Consider the following 15,494-nt stretch of genomic DNA (forward strand, 5'->3'; position numbering starts at 1 on the left):
AGCCTAGATGATGGAAGGATTTATCTAATACTAAGCATTTTAGCTCTGCTGCATGGTTGTCTGGTTGGATCATAAATGAAGGGATTGTCTCCAAGATAAAGTGTGTTGAGAGCACTAAAGATTAGTACTAAGACCTTAATTGTCCAGGTGTCACAGAGATGGTGGTACACTGTAAGAACCAGGATAAATAGACCTTGAATATTTAACTTTTATTTTACAGTGCATGTTTCTTTATCCATGACCCAGTTATAGAGAGAGGCTTCTCAGAGATGATGTGTCTCTCAAGAACCAGGATGACATTTTTTGAGAGCAGGATGCATGCAGGAAGCTCTCTTTAGATGGAAGGGAATGTATGTATGTTAATTTAGTAATGGATGTTCACTTATTTGTGATGTGGCTCAGTGGATTGTGTTTTCTTTGTTTCATTCTCCTAGAGGCTTGGAAGCTGGGCAAATTATTTTTTGAAAGCAGGTGATTGTAACTTTACAAAGATACAAGCAAGTAGTGGAGACTTTGAAAGTGTAGAACGTTCCAGGTAAAATCCTGTTCCTATTGAAGTCAGTGGCAGGGGCCAGGATTTCATCCTCCATATTTATATTGACTCTGAATCTAGAACAAGGAATTCTTTCATCTAAACACAAGAACTGAGGTTTTGCAACCCACATGGAAAGTCTGAGACATTTTCTCTCCTAAATCATTTAAAGACATTGATCAGTCAGGGTCCATTGTGGCACTGTATATGAAACTCTGTACTGAGAATTGGGCATAAAGTTGTTGGTTCTTACATTCAAAACTGTGCTGTCCTAGATAAAAGAAACAACATTTACAAAAGGAAGTATTTCTGACAAATAGGGATTGGTGTCCATGTCTCTTGGTAGCTCATGAAATGTAAACTTTCTCATACTATAATAAAAGCAAGAGGCTTGGTTATGCATTGATAAATACCTACAAGACAGGCCTCTGCAGCAGGATGTGCCTTAAATAAACTTTTTTAGTAAAATGTGCCCTTGACATTCAGGACACTGGAAGTCGCATGGGTTTGTTACAAATTACTTAAATTACATTTTTAAGTACTGTACTGTATGTACAGTGATAAATGTCATGCTCATTTAGGCCCAGCCCATGGTAAGGGGAAGGTAGAAGCCACATCAGCCTGGGGAGGTGGGCACTGGAAGCATTCTGCCTGAGGCCTGCAGGCTGGTTGGGGGGGGTTGCCATCTCCCCACTCTCCATACATCCTTGTGATTTGGGACACAAATCACACATAAGTGTTACCCTGAAAAAACAGTTTTAGCAGATTCTGTACTCCGCAGACTGCAGAGGCTACAATTCTGCCTAGCCCTTGTATAGGCCACGCAAGAGGAAAAGGCTTCTTATTACCCTTGTGCCCTAACCAGGCACACCCATATAAGGACAAGTCACAACCTGGCCCATAGCTGTGAAAGAAGTTCTTTGCTGCTTCACCAACCCAATGTGTGGTCACCTTTTGTCTTCAAATAGTCAAACCAAAAAGAGGAAATGTACCACAAGATACTCCCATTGGGATAAATCACTGTAGTAAGATATCTTAGCCAAATACATTTGCATTTGATTTATCTTGGTATCTATTCCTTTTCCAATCAGTCGTCAAGCTCTAAACAGAACATCAGGAACAAACTTGAAACATGAATATGCTAACTTTGCAGCCAGACCAGTAAAAAAGAGACAAACAGATCTGCTTTGCATTTGGTGAAATTGCGAATCCTCCTTTAGCTGCTTTAGGTATCCAAACTACTTTTTTTCGTGTGTGTGTGTGTGTATAGAAATACTGCTCCTTGAATCTTGTCTGATTAACATGCATTGCAGTTAAGCTCCTTTTTTCCCTGAAAAATCTTTGCTAGGTCATAGCTTTAAAAGATTTTTAAAGCTATATTACCAAGAATCAGCATATTGTGTTAAAATGCCATGAGGCAAAATATGCTTGAGACTAATGCTTTCTTTACATGGTGTCACTGGTTGTGACTGCAAAATTACTAGCATCTGAATTTAACACTGTAAGCTTATGAGGAAGTTATTCAGTAGTAGCATCATTTCCCAGAATTCATTGTTATAAATCAATGTGGTTCTTGTGCCATGCTGTCTGAACATTTTGCACAATGTACTGTAAATATGTATTCTATAACTCTGCCTTCCCCACTGTCCAGAATGTCTGAGCAATGGCTCTCTTGACATGAGCTCATCTGTCCTATGGAATTATTGGCGGCACCAAGTTAAGCACTCTAATAAAAGCATCTCTTCCCACATCTTAGTTAAAATCTTTGCTTACTGATGTTATGAAGATTGCATTTACGGTGGGGTTTCTTTTCAGCATGTTATAGTGTCTTAGTTTCTGAAGCTGAGAAGCACAAAATGCTTGATACTCTAGCAAGCACAGAAGATGTTAGAAAACAGATCTGGTATGAAACTGCCAAAAGAGAATGTAATGCATAAAGTAAAAATCAAATTTTTCTTTTCCAGCCTGGATTTTACTTTCTTCAGTTTCAAAACTGGTTTTACATATAGGCACTATTTGTAGCTGCCTCAAGACTCCAGCAGATCTAGAGAAAAGTGTAACCAAAAAATAAGTTGCAGGGTTCAATAAATTTAAATACAAAGGGTCTGATGCACCACACGATTACTTTGGCACAAGTCATTTCTAACTCCCTAGAAGTTAATGGAGATATATTTTTGTAATACTAGAAGAGGAAATTCAGGCCCCTTACTTTTGGATTTTGGGGAGATTAGTGCATAGTTGTCAAGTCACTGTGTGTAAGTCAACTAATGCACTTTGTTATATACAGGGGTGAAAGTAACTTAAAGGACTTACCAGTATGTCAGAGTCCTGAGTGGGGGCATTACCTCAATTGGAAGAGGTGGGGCCTTTAAATCAAGATTTAAAGGCTCCTGGGCTCTGGCTGCGGCTGGGAGCCCAAGGGCCTTTAAATCACCCCCAGAGCTACCAGCTGCAGAGGCAGCTGGGAGGCCTGGGGCTCCCCACAGCAGCCGGAGCCCCAGGCCCTTTAAATTGTTACTAGAGCCCCAGGGCTCTGGCAGCAGGGCACGGGAGGCAATTTAAAGGGCCCGGGACTCCGGCCACTGCAGGGAGCGCTGGGCCCTTTAAATCACCAGCCTTGAGAAGCCGGTCTGGTGTGGCATGGCATACCAGCCTGTACCGGCTTACTTTCACTTCTGGTTATATATTGCTGGTACACTTACATTCTGGGATTCTTACAACAGTGTAGCACCAACTAGTGCAAAAATCTCTAATGTAGAACTGGGAAAGAGCAATCGGTTATTTATGAATAAGTAACATGCTTTCTCCTACAATTTTGACTTTGTATTCAACCTGCATTATGATTAGTGTTCTGTTTTTCAGGTTTTTTTATTTTTTTTTTAATTCTGGGAATTTTTTGGTGTTTATTTTCCAAACATTAGAACTGGGATGAAATCAGGTTTAAAATGGGGGGAGAGGGGAGAATCAGGAAAAATTGGTGGGGAAAACTCCACAAACTTTTCATAATATACACATTTTACTACCGTATAATTATTTTTTTATGTAGAAAGGTATTTTTTGTCTCTGAGAGAGTAGTTTTTCCAGAAATCCTGGTTTGCATATGCTCACATAATTTTCTTCAAATTATTTTCCCTCTTGTTGAGCCTCTTGCTGTTGTGGAAAACTTTGAAAATAAGCGTTCTGCATCAGTAGATCCAGGGGATATGCTCAAAGCTTGCCGTGCCACTTTGCTGAAGTTGGGAAGTGTGTCTTCATGACTGTTTCAAACAGCCAGCACATCCAGTTTCACATGATCAGAGTTAAGAATGTTCAGGTAAGTAGTAAATTTCCTTTCAGATTTGAAATTTGATCTTCGGTGACAAATGGTTGAAACGCTCTGGCATAACAATCATAGTCTGCTGCAAAATTCACCTTGAGGAAGGGGTGCAACACCTGAATGACAATCCAAGAAGAATCTTCAGCACCATACATTTGGGGTTCAGAGTACAGGCTACGGTCGTATTCCATTTCTCGCTGAATGTTGTGCTGAAAGTTTTTTTTGAATGCTTTTTTTGGTTTTCTAGTGTTCTGGGCTCTGAAGGATTTCCAGAAGCAGTTGGGTTTTTTCGCAGTATGTTTCTCCTGAAGCTTTTGTGCTCAATTCAGCTGAGATTTTGGTTGTCAGGATCTGGTAAATGTCTGTATTAGCCAATATGTTGGCAGTATGCAGAGAAAACTCCAGTGTGTTCCATGTGTCACACAATGTTTTCAACAATGAACATTACCATAGTGTATGGAATCTGGCAGTCATTTTGGTTATTTGCCAGTCTCCCTTCAGACCTTCTGATTTAGAACCCAGAAATTTAGGATGATCTTGGAGCTAAATTAGCACAGTCCACACATTATTTACATGTCATGTAGCGCAGTACAAGCTCATCCACTGATGTGGCATAACAGGTAGGTAATTGGCAGTCAGCTCTGAACTTGTCTCACTCTTACTGTACAAAACAAAGCCTTTAACTTAGTCGCATGCAAAGTTTTAATGGACCCAAATCCAATGATGCAAGATTTCATGTCTTTCATTTCTTTTGTAGAAGTAGCTGCTGACAACGCAAGGTTAATCAGATGAGCCGGATAAGTAATATATAGCAGTTGTGGTTTCTGACTGAGTTTAATCTCCTGTGCAAACTCTGCCTGTAGGAAGCAGAATCTGTGTGTGTTGTGGCCACATTTTCCCAAGTTAGTCAGTACATCTGAAACGTGTCAGTTATTGCTGCCTTGACAAAATGGATGTCAGCAAAGGAGATGACTGTTGTGTGTGGATGTGACAATGTGGGTTTATTTGCTTTGAAATTAAAAAAAAAAAACTGAAAACAAAATGCCAAGAATTGGACAGTCCAAAGCATCAGGAGACTTCTCAAAAATCAGACTAGACACGTTTCCATCAATTCGTTCCATCAGTTTAGATACTAAAGCATCGTCATATTGTTTCAGATGCTTACGAGTGAGGTTGTCTGCATTAGGAAGGGTTTTTGCTGCTGGATGGTATTTTGCTGGGCACAAAGTCACCTGTAGGCCCCTGTGTAATAAACAGCAGCTGTCCAGCGAAACAAAGAGCATGCATGAATCACTATCGTGTTGTGTCCTCTTTCATTAAAACCCTGGTGAAAGCTCTTGATATTGACAGTTTATCCCAAAGCTGACTTTCTTCTTTACACTTCTTGCATCACTTGCTTTTGACATGCTCCTTTATTCTGCCAGCGAGCACTAATCTCAAAGTTACAAAGCTCGCCGCACAATGCAGCCTCTTCGCTTCCGTCTTTCATTTTCTTGAAAATTTCTAAGTACTGATTTTTTTGTAGGTATTCAGGCATAGATTTGCATTTTTGCCCATGTTTACCTGTTTATCTTATCTATCTTTATCTGTGGAGGATAGTTTGTTTGTTTTAATTCAGCATCATACTAAATAGATGCAAAGAAATAGGTGGGCAGCGTCTCCTTGTGAGCCAATCATAGCACGATATTAACATTGTTTGTTTGTTTTTTTCCAACCTCCACCGTGTCTGTGCTATGTTTTACACTGTGGGAACTGCTTCAGTCTCAGAGCTACAGGATACAACAGTTGTGTAAAACTTTAGTGGTTAACCAAAAAAAAAAAAAAAAGTACCCCCCCAATTGATTTTTTTTTTTTTTTTTTACTGGTTTACACCAATTTATCATTCCACTCAAACTCCTTTACCTAAAACACTGGTAACTAACCTGTGAAAATAGATAAACTGACAGTACAGCACACTAATTATGATATAGGTCTAGTGCCAGCCTCAATCAGTTTGAAATCTTATTATGAGCAAAACAACACAACACAAAATATTTGCATATTTGTCATCTTTTTAATTACTTTGAAAAAAAATTAAATCCTAGAGTTTCATTCCCATATGTTAAGATTGACTATGTTTGGGGGCAAAGGCAACGTGTGAGAGGCACATGGGGTCATGTCCCCCTTCCCCCAATTTCTGCCAGGGTTCATATGCTCTGCCCTGAACTGTGCTGCGTACCACCAGAACCTTTAAATAATGCTTTCCTCCCCCCCCACACACTATCAACAGTGACTCATCGTCTCTGCTTGGGGAAAATATTTCCTCAAAATTCTTTGGTAGTTCACTTTTTGAAAATTGTTTCTGTAATTCTAACATTTTTGAAGCTCTCAGCCAGTGGAAATGAATACATTTTGCATGAACTGAAAGCGGATTTGACTCTGTGATTGTACTTCTTCATCAGTCAGAGTCTGTTCATTTGTGTTCTTTGATCACTTATATTAACTCCATTTTCTAGAAAACATGCATCCATAGTTTCATAATGAGATTTTGTAAAGTAATTTTTAGTCTGATTCTTATGTATTAGTTTTTATGTATATTCTCCCTATACGGGAGGGGAGATATAATAGAGGTCTATAAAATCATGACTGGTGTGGAGAGAGTAAATAAGGAAGTGTTATTTACTCCTTCTCATAACACAAGAACTAGGGGCCACCAAATGAAATTAATAGGCAGCAGGTTTTAAAACAAACAAAAGGAAGTATTTCTTCATACAACACACAGTCAACCTGTGGAACTGTTTGCCAAAGGATGTTGTGAAGGCCAAGACTATAGTAGGGTTAAAAAACTCAAAACACCTAGATAAGTTCATGGAGGATAAGTCTATCAATGGCTATTAGCCAGGATCGGCAGAGATGGTGTCCCTAGCCTCTGTTTGCTAGGAGCTGGGAGTGAGCAACAGGAGATGGATCACTTGATGATTACCTCTTCTGTTCATTCCTTCTGGGGCACATGGTATTGGCCACTGTTGGAAGACAGGATATTGGTCTGACCCAGTGTGGCCATTCTTATGTTCTTACGTGTTTTCTACTTTAGAATCATAGAATATTAGGGTTGGAAGAGACCTCAGGAGGTCATCTAGTCCAATCCCTCATTGCAAAAGGCAGGAGCTGGGATATCAGTTGCAGGTTTTGTGTGTTGGAGGCAGAAAGCCAGGAAGGGGTTGTGAGTAGAGTTGGTTGGGAATGTTGCAAGAAAACAGGGTTTTGTTGGGAAATGCCAGTTCATTGAAACCAAAATGTTTTGTGGAAATGTCAGTTTCTGTGAACTTCCCATGAAACATGTGCAGGTTTCCAACAGAACACAGGGTGGGCTGCTGGGGAGCCTGGGCTTTCAGGGTCTGGGACAGCCCTCCCATGCTGACTGCCTTAGAGCTGGGGAGCCCAGGGCTTTCAAGCTCCCTGCCATGGAGCTGGGGAGCCCCAGCTCTATGATTATATATCCCCCCCTCTAGTTGCATTCCAAATGTTGTTGTGGCCTTTCCCCTTAACCTGGTAATTCATATATTTCTCCCCCTTTCTGAGTGAAATACAATTCAAAATTATCCTTAAAATTCATTTACCACCCATTTCAAGCCTTGGTTTGCTCTTATGACCCCTGTCACAGGAGTGCCTCTGACCCCTGTCACAGGAGTGCTCTGAATCTCTGAACAGAGTTCATAGATAAGGGGCCACTGGCTGGTACTCAGGTGTGTTCAGCATGTTTCTATGGGTTTGTAGGACCAATACAAATTTGTTCTTGTGCACGTCAAACAGCATCCTCTGGCAGCTCTGTTTCCTTCACTTTTAACTAGCACCAACTTCTGCCAGTGTGTTGCCATCTCCTAAATATTCATATGATTCTGTCATTGAAAACATTGAGTGCCTGTCCTTAGAGCTGCCCTCCCCTGGTGGAAACTGTGCAGATGCTTCTGCTCAGACCCTGCCAATGTCTGTAGATACCAGAGACTTGCCATTTAATTTTTCGAGCTGAATAGTCAAATTGGCATTCCCTCAAATTGGAAGTTTCTAGCAAAGCTGGATATAGAGTCTCCTTTTCATTACAACCCAGACCAAAGAACTACTAAGCAGTACACTGAAACTATCACTGACATGAAGGAGAAAGTCGGATTTTTTTTTTTAGCTTTCTTGGTTGGTCTTAAGCAAAAATCTCCCACATCACCTTAGTGACTTGCTGTTTGGCTTGTGTATCAAAGCTTACTGAACTGGGCATTAGTTACTGAACTGCTATGTTTTCTACTTTATGTATATCCAATATTTATCATTGTAGAATCTAGGACAGTGGTGGGCAACCTGCAGCCCATCAGGGTAATCCGCTGGTGGGCCACGAGGCAGTTTGTTTACATGTGCGCAGGCACGGCCACCCGCAGCTCCCAGTGGGAGCATTGGCCAAGAACGGAGAACTGTGGCCACTGGGAGCTGTGGGTGGCTGTGCCTGTGCATGGTCAATGTAAACAAACTGTCTTGTGGCCCACCAGTGGATTACCCTGATGGGTCATGTGCAGCCTGCAGGTTGCTCACTACTGATCTAGGAGCATTTGTCATGGGCCAGGTCCCCAATGTGCAGGGTGCTGCACAAACACAGAACTGAAATTCCCAACCCAAAGTGTTCACAATCCAAGTATAAGACAAGTGACAGCAGGTGAATTTAGATATGGGGCGTGGCGTTATTGACATGAACGGTGACTGTATAGATCACTGTTGCAACCAAGGTCCTATAATTGCACCAAATCTTGTACAAAGGAGGTCAAGTAAGGTATCTATGGAAAGGTTGTAATTTGCTGGTTATGATTATGCTGTCTGTAGGGGTGTATCACTTTTGTATTTGAAGTTATGAATATTGACTATGTACTTTTATCTCAATGTGTTTGATTCTAAGTAGCATCAGTGAAGCATTTGGTCAGCTTCTTGAGAAAGGACTATTCTCAGTAAGTGCCCAATCAAGAAACACTTAACTGACAATGGACTTTGGGAGTCGCCAATCCACATCTGAGTTTTCCTGGGAATGTTCAAACTAACATGTAAACAATGGCGTCAGCCTGCAAAAAGCTGATTCATTCATGGACATGTGATTTGCCTAGGTGCCTCTATCTTGTTACTGTGATTTTTGCACAGAAGAACAAAGGGGTTTCTACCCATAAGAGAGAGAACATAAAAGGCCCTGGAAGCCTCTTCATATTGTCTTCAGCTGGCTCAAGAGATGACCTCTCCACCCCAAAGAGATGCCTGAAAGAAACTGGAACAAAGGACGGTAACTACGGTGGTGTGAGTGATTGCTGGACCCAGGCCATAAACTACAATGTTGGTCTGAAAAGGATTGGGCCCAGTCTAGGAAGGAGTCCAGTCTGTGAAAGAAGCTTATTGGAACATCTCAGAGGTTGAGATTTATCTGTATTCAGTTTCTTAATGTATTAGGCTTAGACTTGCGTGTTTTTGTTTGATTTTGCTTGGTAACTTTACTTTGTTCTGTCTGTTATTACTTGGAAGCACTTAAATTCTACTTTTTATACTTAATAAAATCATTTGTTTATTAATTAACCCAGAGCAAGTGATTAATACCTGGGGGAGCAAACAGCTGTGCATATCTACTGTTATAGAGGGTGGACAATTTATGAATTTACCCTGTATAAGCTTTATACAGAGTAAAACAGATTTATTTGGGGTTTGGATCCCATTGGGAGCTGGGTGCTGGAGACAGGAGCACTTCTTAAGCTGTTTTCAGTTAAGTCTGCCGCTTTGGGGGCGTGGTTCAGACCCCGGGTCTGTGTTGCAGCAGGCTTGTGTGTCTGGCTCTACAAGGCAGGGTTCTGAAGGCCCAAACTGGCAGAGAAAACTGGCTCAGAGATCGTCTTAGCACATCAGGTGACAGTCCCAAGGGGGTCTCTGTGACCAAAACTGTCACACGGGGAGTACATGGAAACAATGCCACTGTTGGTTAGCATGATAGGCAGTGGTCTTAGCATATCAGTGGTCTAACTGTTAAGTTTTATGTTGGCCTTGTGACAGAGGAGACTTTACAAAGGAGGGATTTGACAGAGGAGAATTATTCATTCAGCAGATGTTTATGGGGAGCTGCTCCCAAGTGTGGTGGGCAGCACAGGAGAAAGCACAATGGTGCTTGTTTACAAATTTAACAAAAGGGCAATGCAGGTTGGCATAATTGGCTGAGATTGCCATTTCAGTAAAGAATGAGAGATAAGTAGGGAGGAGATAAGCCATAAAGGGCCTTGAAATTGAAGACAGTTGGTTTGAAATAGAAAAAGGGGAGCCAGTACTTTAGATGGTACAGTATTATTAATTATACATGGTCTTCTTTGTATCTGGTCTTCGACAGCATCTGCCTGCATGGCTACCAATCTTGAAAGTAACATTTGCTGTTCCCTACCTTAACTAAACCTGCCACAGAGTGAGATTATGAAGGATGTCATTTTGTATCAAAGCAACGTTAATTTTAGTGAATGAGCTAGGAAGGGAGAACAGAAGAAATATAACCTTGATCCAGCATGACAATTCTGTTCTGGGTGATCCTAGAAAAATCTTGTGAAGGTATACATACAATCTAGGTAGAGTGATGAGCCTGCTACTATTGAACAAACTCATACATAATCAGACGACTGCCAATTACTTACTGAAATAAGATTACATATTATTCTAACAGGCATCACAACTCTGAGCCAAATTGATGCACTGAATGTATTAAAAAAAAAAACCAAACAAACAAATCAAAACCTACTTTCCCAAAACACCTGTATCTTATATAGAATTGTTTTGCATTTGTCTGTTGGCCTACAGAGCTCCCTTTAACTGCAGCTGTGCTACATTTTTGTAATAGAAATTCAAACATTTGTTCTGCCTATGATATCTTGCAACATTTCAAGGCAGAGGAAATTGGGCGTGCATTGTAAAAGTAAGGCTGCATGAAATATGGTGGTGACCTTAATTATTTTCATTTGGTACATATGTGCTGCAGGAAGTTTGACCCTTAACGTGAGTTCTGCTTTATGATTCCGTATCTTTCACCTGTTCTCCATTAGATGGAACATTCCTTTTTCTGACAGATTGATTCCCCCACCCTCCCTTTTTGCTGGAAGATGTTATCTTTCATTGCACTCTGAAATTTAAAACAATACTGCCTCATTAACCATACATTTTTATATGCATTTCATGCATCCGGACTTGTATGTTAGCTTTCAGAGTTCCTGTATCATATTTCACATAGTTTCTTCACTCTACACATGGTAAATGTTACTGTTCCACATTTGGCTATACAACGTAGAAAAATGTGTGTGGGGAAAGTTACTCTTACATTATGCTATTTGTGCTTACTGATTTTTATTAATATGCTATTCAAAGCTGGAGGATTAAAAAAGCATGATTCCCAATACTCCAATGAAGTTAAAATGATATTTACCATGTTAAACTCTCAGGGCATACTGCTGAAGAATTTAAACCTCCACTTTTACAGTGGTACTTAAATCTGCTGCTGTAGTACAAATCCAGACCTTTATAGGTGACAATTTAGCTTTGAGCGAATGATGTGATCATTTTTGAGTTAATTATAAAGGTACTTATCAAACTATGGTATAATAATTAATCTAAAATATTTAATTTTCTCCTTCCCCACACATATATTTTTTTGATTATACACTCCTGAATTTAGATTGTTTCCCTCTCTCTAGCCATACACTTTTCTATAGTCAAGAATCAGAAAATTGATAGTTCTGAGTGTAAACTGCACCAAAGCCTTAGTTCAGCAAAGCATATAAGCACATGTTTAACTTTTAAGCACATGTCTAACTCACCAATACTCAACAAAGCATTTGAGCACATGCTGAAGTGCCACTGACTACTCCTGGGGAAAAAACGTAGTATCTTAAAGTACATATTAAAGGGTATCAAATATGGTAGTGAGGTGAACCAAGCTTGGAAGCAAATTCCAGAGCCAAGTACTTTTCACTTCACCCTGAACGTTTGTCATAATGAACATTAACATCTATTGACTGTTTTTTGATTTATCCCCCAACAGTGTGTTTTCTTGGAAACTCAAATGTTGTGGAGGGGTTACTCAGAGTTGTTAACTAACTGGTTCTAAGGAGCTTTTCAATGCAAAGTCACTTGTTCAAGTTGTAAGCAAAAATTGTTCTCCAGCAGCTGACTGCTCAATGTGAAATGAGCTACTGCTCTCAGTCCAGTCTCTCTCGTTACCAAATGTCCTCATCACAAGGCTACCATCATCACAATTGGCACCATTGTTTGCAGTATCAGCAGACAAACCTCAGTAGTTAAGAAATCAGCACCGCCCTGTAAAGATGGTCCTTGGAGGTCAGGTTTGAAGCACATTGGCAGGATTGTGTCAGTAACTTTGCACGGTTACTGCCTGTGTGTGTGTGAGAGAGACAATGTGGTATAGTAGCTAGAATATTGGACTGTGATCCCTGGTTTCTGTTCCCAGATCTGGCCCTGGCCTTCTGGGTGAAAGTGAGCAAGCCATTTCACCTCTGTGCTTCAGTTTTGCCATCTGTAAAATAGCGATAATCATACTGCCATCCTTTTGCAAAGGCTTTGAGAGTTATGGATGAAAAGCGCTATACAAAAGCCCAGCGATGGTGGTATTATTAAAAGGGTAAATGGAGGATTTCAGTGCAGCACCTTTCATAAGCACCTGTGATGGGGTCCACTCACAGTAAGGTGGGGTGCTACCTCCTGGCAATTCTGGAGATTAGCTCTGACAGGCTGACACCCCCACTTCCTGTGGGTGCCCTCAGTCTTTGTTTGCAGCCCCCTCTCACTCCTGGAGCTGCTGCTTCCTCTTTGTGACTCAGCCCTCTGGCCATGGGCCTCCCCTTCCAGGATATCATTTTTCAGGGTGAATTCTTCCAGGCAGTCCACTCTTCTCCACTGCCTGGTCTGTGCCATTTCCCCAGTAGCTGGTAGGAGAACCCAGGCCCCCCCTGTACTCGAGGTTCCAGCTCAGGGGCCCTCTCTTCAGCAGCCAAGGTCTGTGTTATCTTATGCCTTGCTGCTCTTCCCCTGGGCTTTTCCTACCTTTTTGGCTCTCCCCACTCTCTGGGTTTGCCAGCCGTACCACTCCCTCTTCCTGGGAGTAACTATAGGCTACCTGCCTCATATCCCCAAACATACCTCTGTTCTCCCAGGGAGTGACCACACAGTACTTCTTACAGCCCCTCGCTGCTTTCAGCTCCAGGGCTTATACTGACACCTTCTGTTCCAGTCCAGCTGAGCCTCATCCAATCAATCCTTGCTGCCTGGATCCTCCTCCAGGTGCAGCCTGAGTAATTAATTGGCCCAGCTAGCCACTTTCAAGGCTCTCCACAGCCTAAATCTCCCTCCTTTTCTACTTAATTCACTTAATATGGCACTGTGATGGGATGTACTCCCCACCTGGCCTAATTCAGCTCTCTCAGGGCCGATGTGGGGAGTACACCTCATCACAGTGCCATATTCACTGAAAACAACTGAACAGGTTACATCTAAAATGGACTTAAATTTTAAGTCTGGCCAGAGAGTGAAGTGGAAAATGAGATATTGGGGCAAAAAAAGGCGAAGAGGCCAATAAGTAAACATTCCTTCCTTGATATTGCAGCTCGAGTAAGGTTGAGTTACTCAGACAAGTCCAAGGGTGAGTCAGAAATGCAATTAAGGCTGCAGGAATTCCAGGATCAAATGACTGCAGAATCTGCTGTAGCATCAGCCCTCTGATGCCAAATCATGATTTACTATCTAATCTTCCTTTTTTAAAAGAGAAAACGTCTTGCTGTTATGGTTGTAGTGAAAATGTTCCAAATGTGAACTCAGTATAAAAAGAAGCAGTGTTTATCTTCCTGAGCTTGTACGTGGCCTGAACCAATAGCTCTGAAAAATGTGAAGTGCTCCATTTCTTCACACCAAGGTGTTTACATTGAAAGCTAATGATGCCAATTTGAAAGTCAAAAGCTTCAGTTTCCCAATGAGCTCCCAACTAGTTCTACAGTGTGGTTATGTATGTTCAAAGCCAAAAATCTGCAGCACATTAAAAATGTAGGGCACCATAATATTGAATTTAATATCCAGTTAAATAATACAAGCAATACAATAATGACTGCACTGTTCCTATTTCATTCCAAAACACTCTCTTTTTAAAATGTAGAATCTGCAACTGACTTAGAATTTCTAGTCTTCTGCACAGGAGTGCTGTACAATACAGGGATTTAAATACAGCCTCCACAGTAACAATCGGCCGTACGTTCAAACTGTAACAAAAAGCCTTGAACACATTGATTTTATCCAGTTAGGGTTGACAGGCACAAAAAACCAGGCTCAACTCCTTCAGCAGAAGACAGAAAATGTGTGTGTGGAAGGAGATTTGGGGGAACACATTTAATGATCCCTCCCCCAAACACAGACATTTTGGGTGTATCCCAAAGAATGTTTCCTTACCCATCCAGCATCCCGACTCCAGTGTAGAGATGGAATATTGAGGACAGGATCTAACTATGTTTGGGGAAAGGGCCCCCCAAATGTGTTTTGCAGGCCCAACAAAAAAAATGTTAAGGAAGACATTTCTTGTTAACGTTTTCAGCTTCCTTAATGCCAATTGCTGCTCAGTTTGGAGCAGTGGTGTGCCTACCAGCTATTATAAGTGGAATGACTTTGCTGTGTCCCCCATCAACACAACTTGGAGTGGATGAGCATTGTACTATGTGATCCCTGCAACCTCTCTCTGCCCAAATAAAACAAGGTAGGGCCAAGCAGATGTCACACTCATTGCTCAAGCCTTGCTCATTGCTGATGACCACCTGCTCAGTCTCGGCCTCCATCATGAAGAAAATAGCACTGGGAGGAAGCCACTAATCCTTTCCCCTACTGCTTTCTCTCTCCCCTGCCCTCCACTCAAACCAGCTTGGAGAAACTTACTCCATCACCCAATCCTCACACAAATTAAAGGATGCAATCGTCAGCAGAGACTGATCCACCTCAAGAACCAGACAGGTCCCATGCTTTAATCTATAATCTATCACCAAAAAGGGGGGATGCCTGCTCCTCACCCATCCAAGCAATCATCTCCACAACGATAGGCCACCAATGCCTACTTGTCATTACTGGTGCCACTAAAGCCTGCAGAACAGCCTGCCTATCTCTGCTGTTGCTAAAACCAACTCCTAGGTAAGGGAGCCTCCTCTAGGCCTTTCTGGGGGAGAGTGGCAAGCATCCGGGCCAAGGGAAAGGAGGGGAAAGGTGTATGCATTTGGGTGGCAGAAGAATGTGGAATTTTTGGAATGGATGGGAGAGAGAGATGGTGATGGGATTTATTTTTATCCGCGAAATGTGTGGTCACTTTTCATTAAAGTAGGAAATTTTTCCGGGAACCCTTTGATACTTTGCTTGCATCTTGTTAATCAATGAGATGTTTCAACTTAATATTTAATAACTGTTTCTTTGTCAAAAACACATGGAAAACCATTCTGGAAACCACAAACTATCTGGCTTCTATTGGCCTGAGTAGCTGCTGTCTTTCTGTGCAGGCCAATTGCCTAGAGCGAAGAGACTTTTTGTTGTTGCCTTTTACCTCATTCAGTAAGGACCATGACAAGGTTTGAGGACTTGGCTAAT

The sequence above is a fragment of the Dermochelys coriacea genome, chromosome 5, assembly GCF_009764565.3.
Source record: "Dermochelys coriacea isolate rDerCor1 chromosome 5, rDerCor1.pri.v4, whole genome shotgun sequence".
Lineage (NCBI taxonomy): Eukaryota > Metazoa > Chordata > Testudines > Dermochelyidae > Dermochelys > Dermochelys coriacea.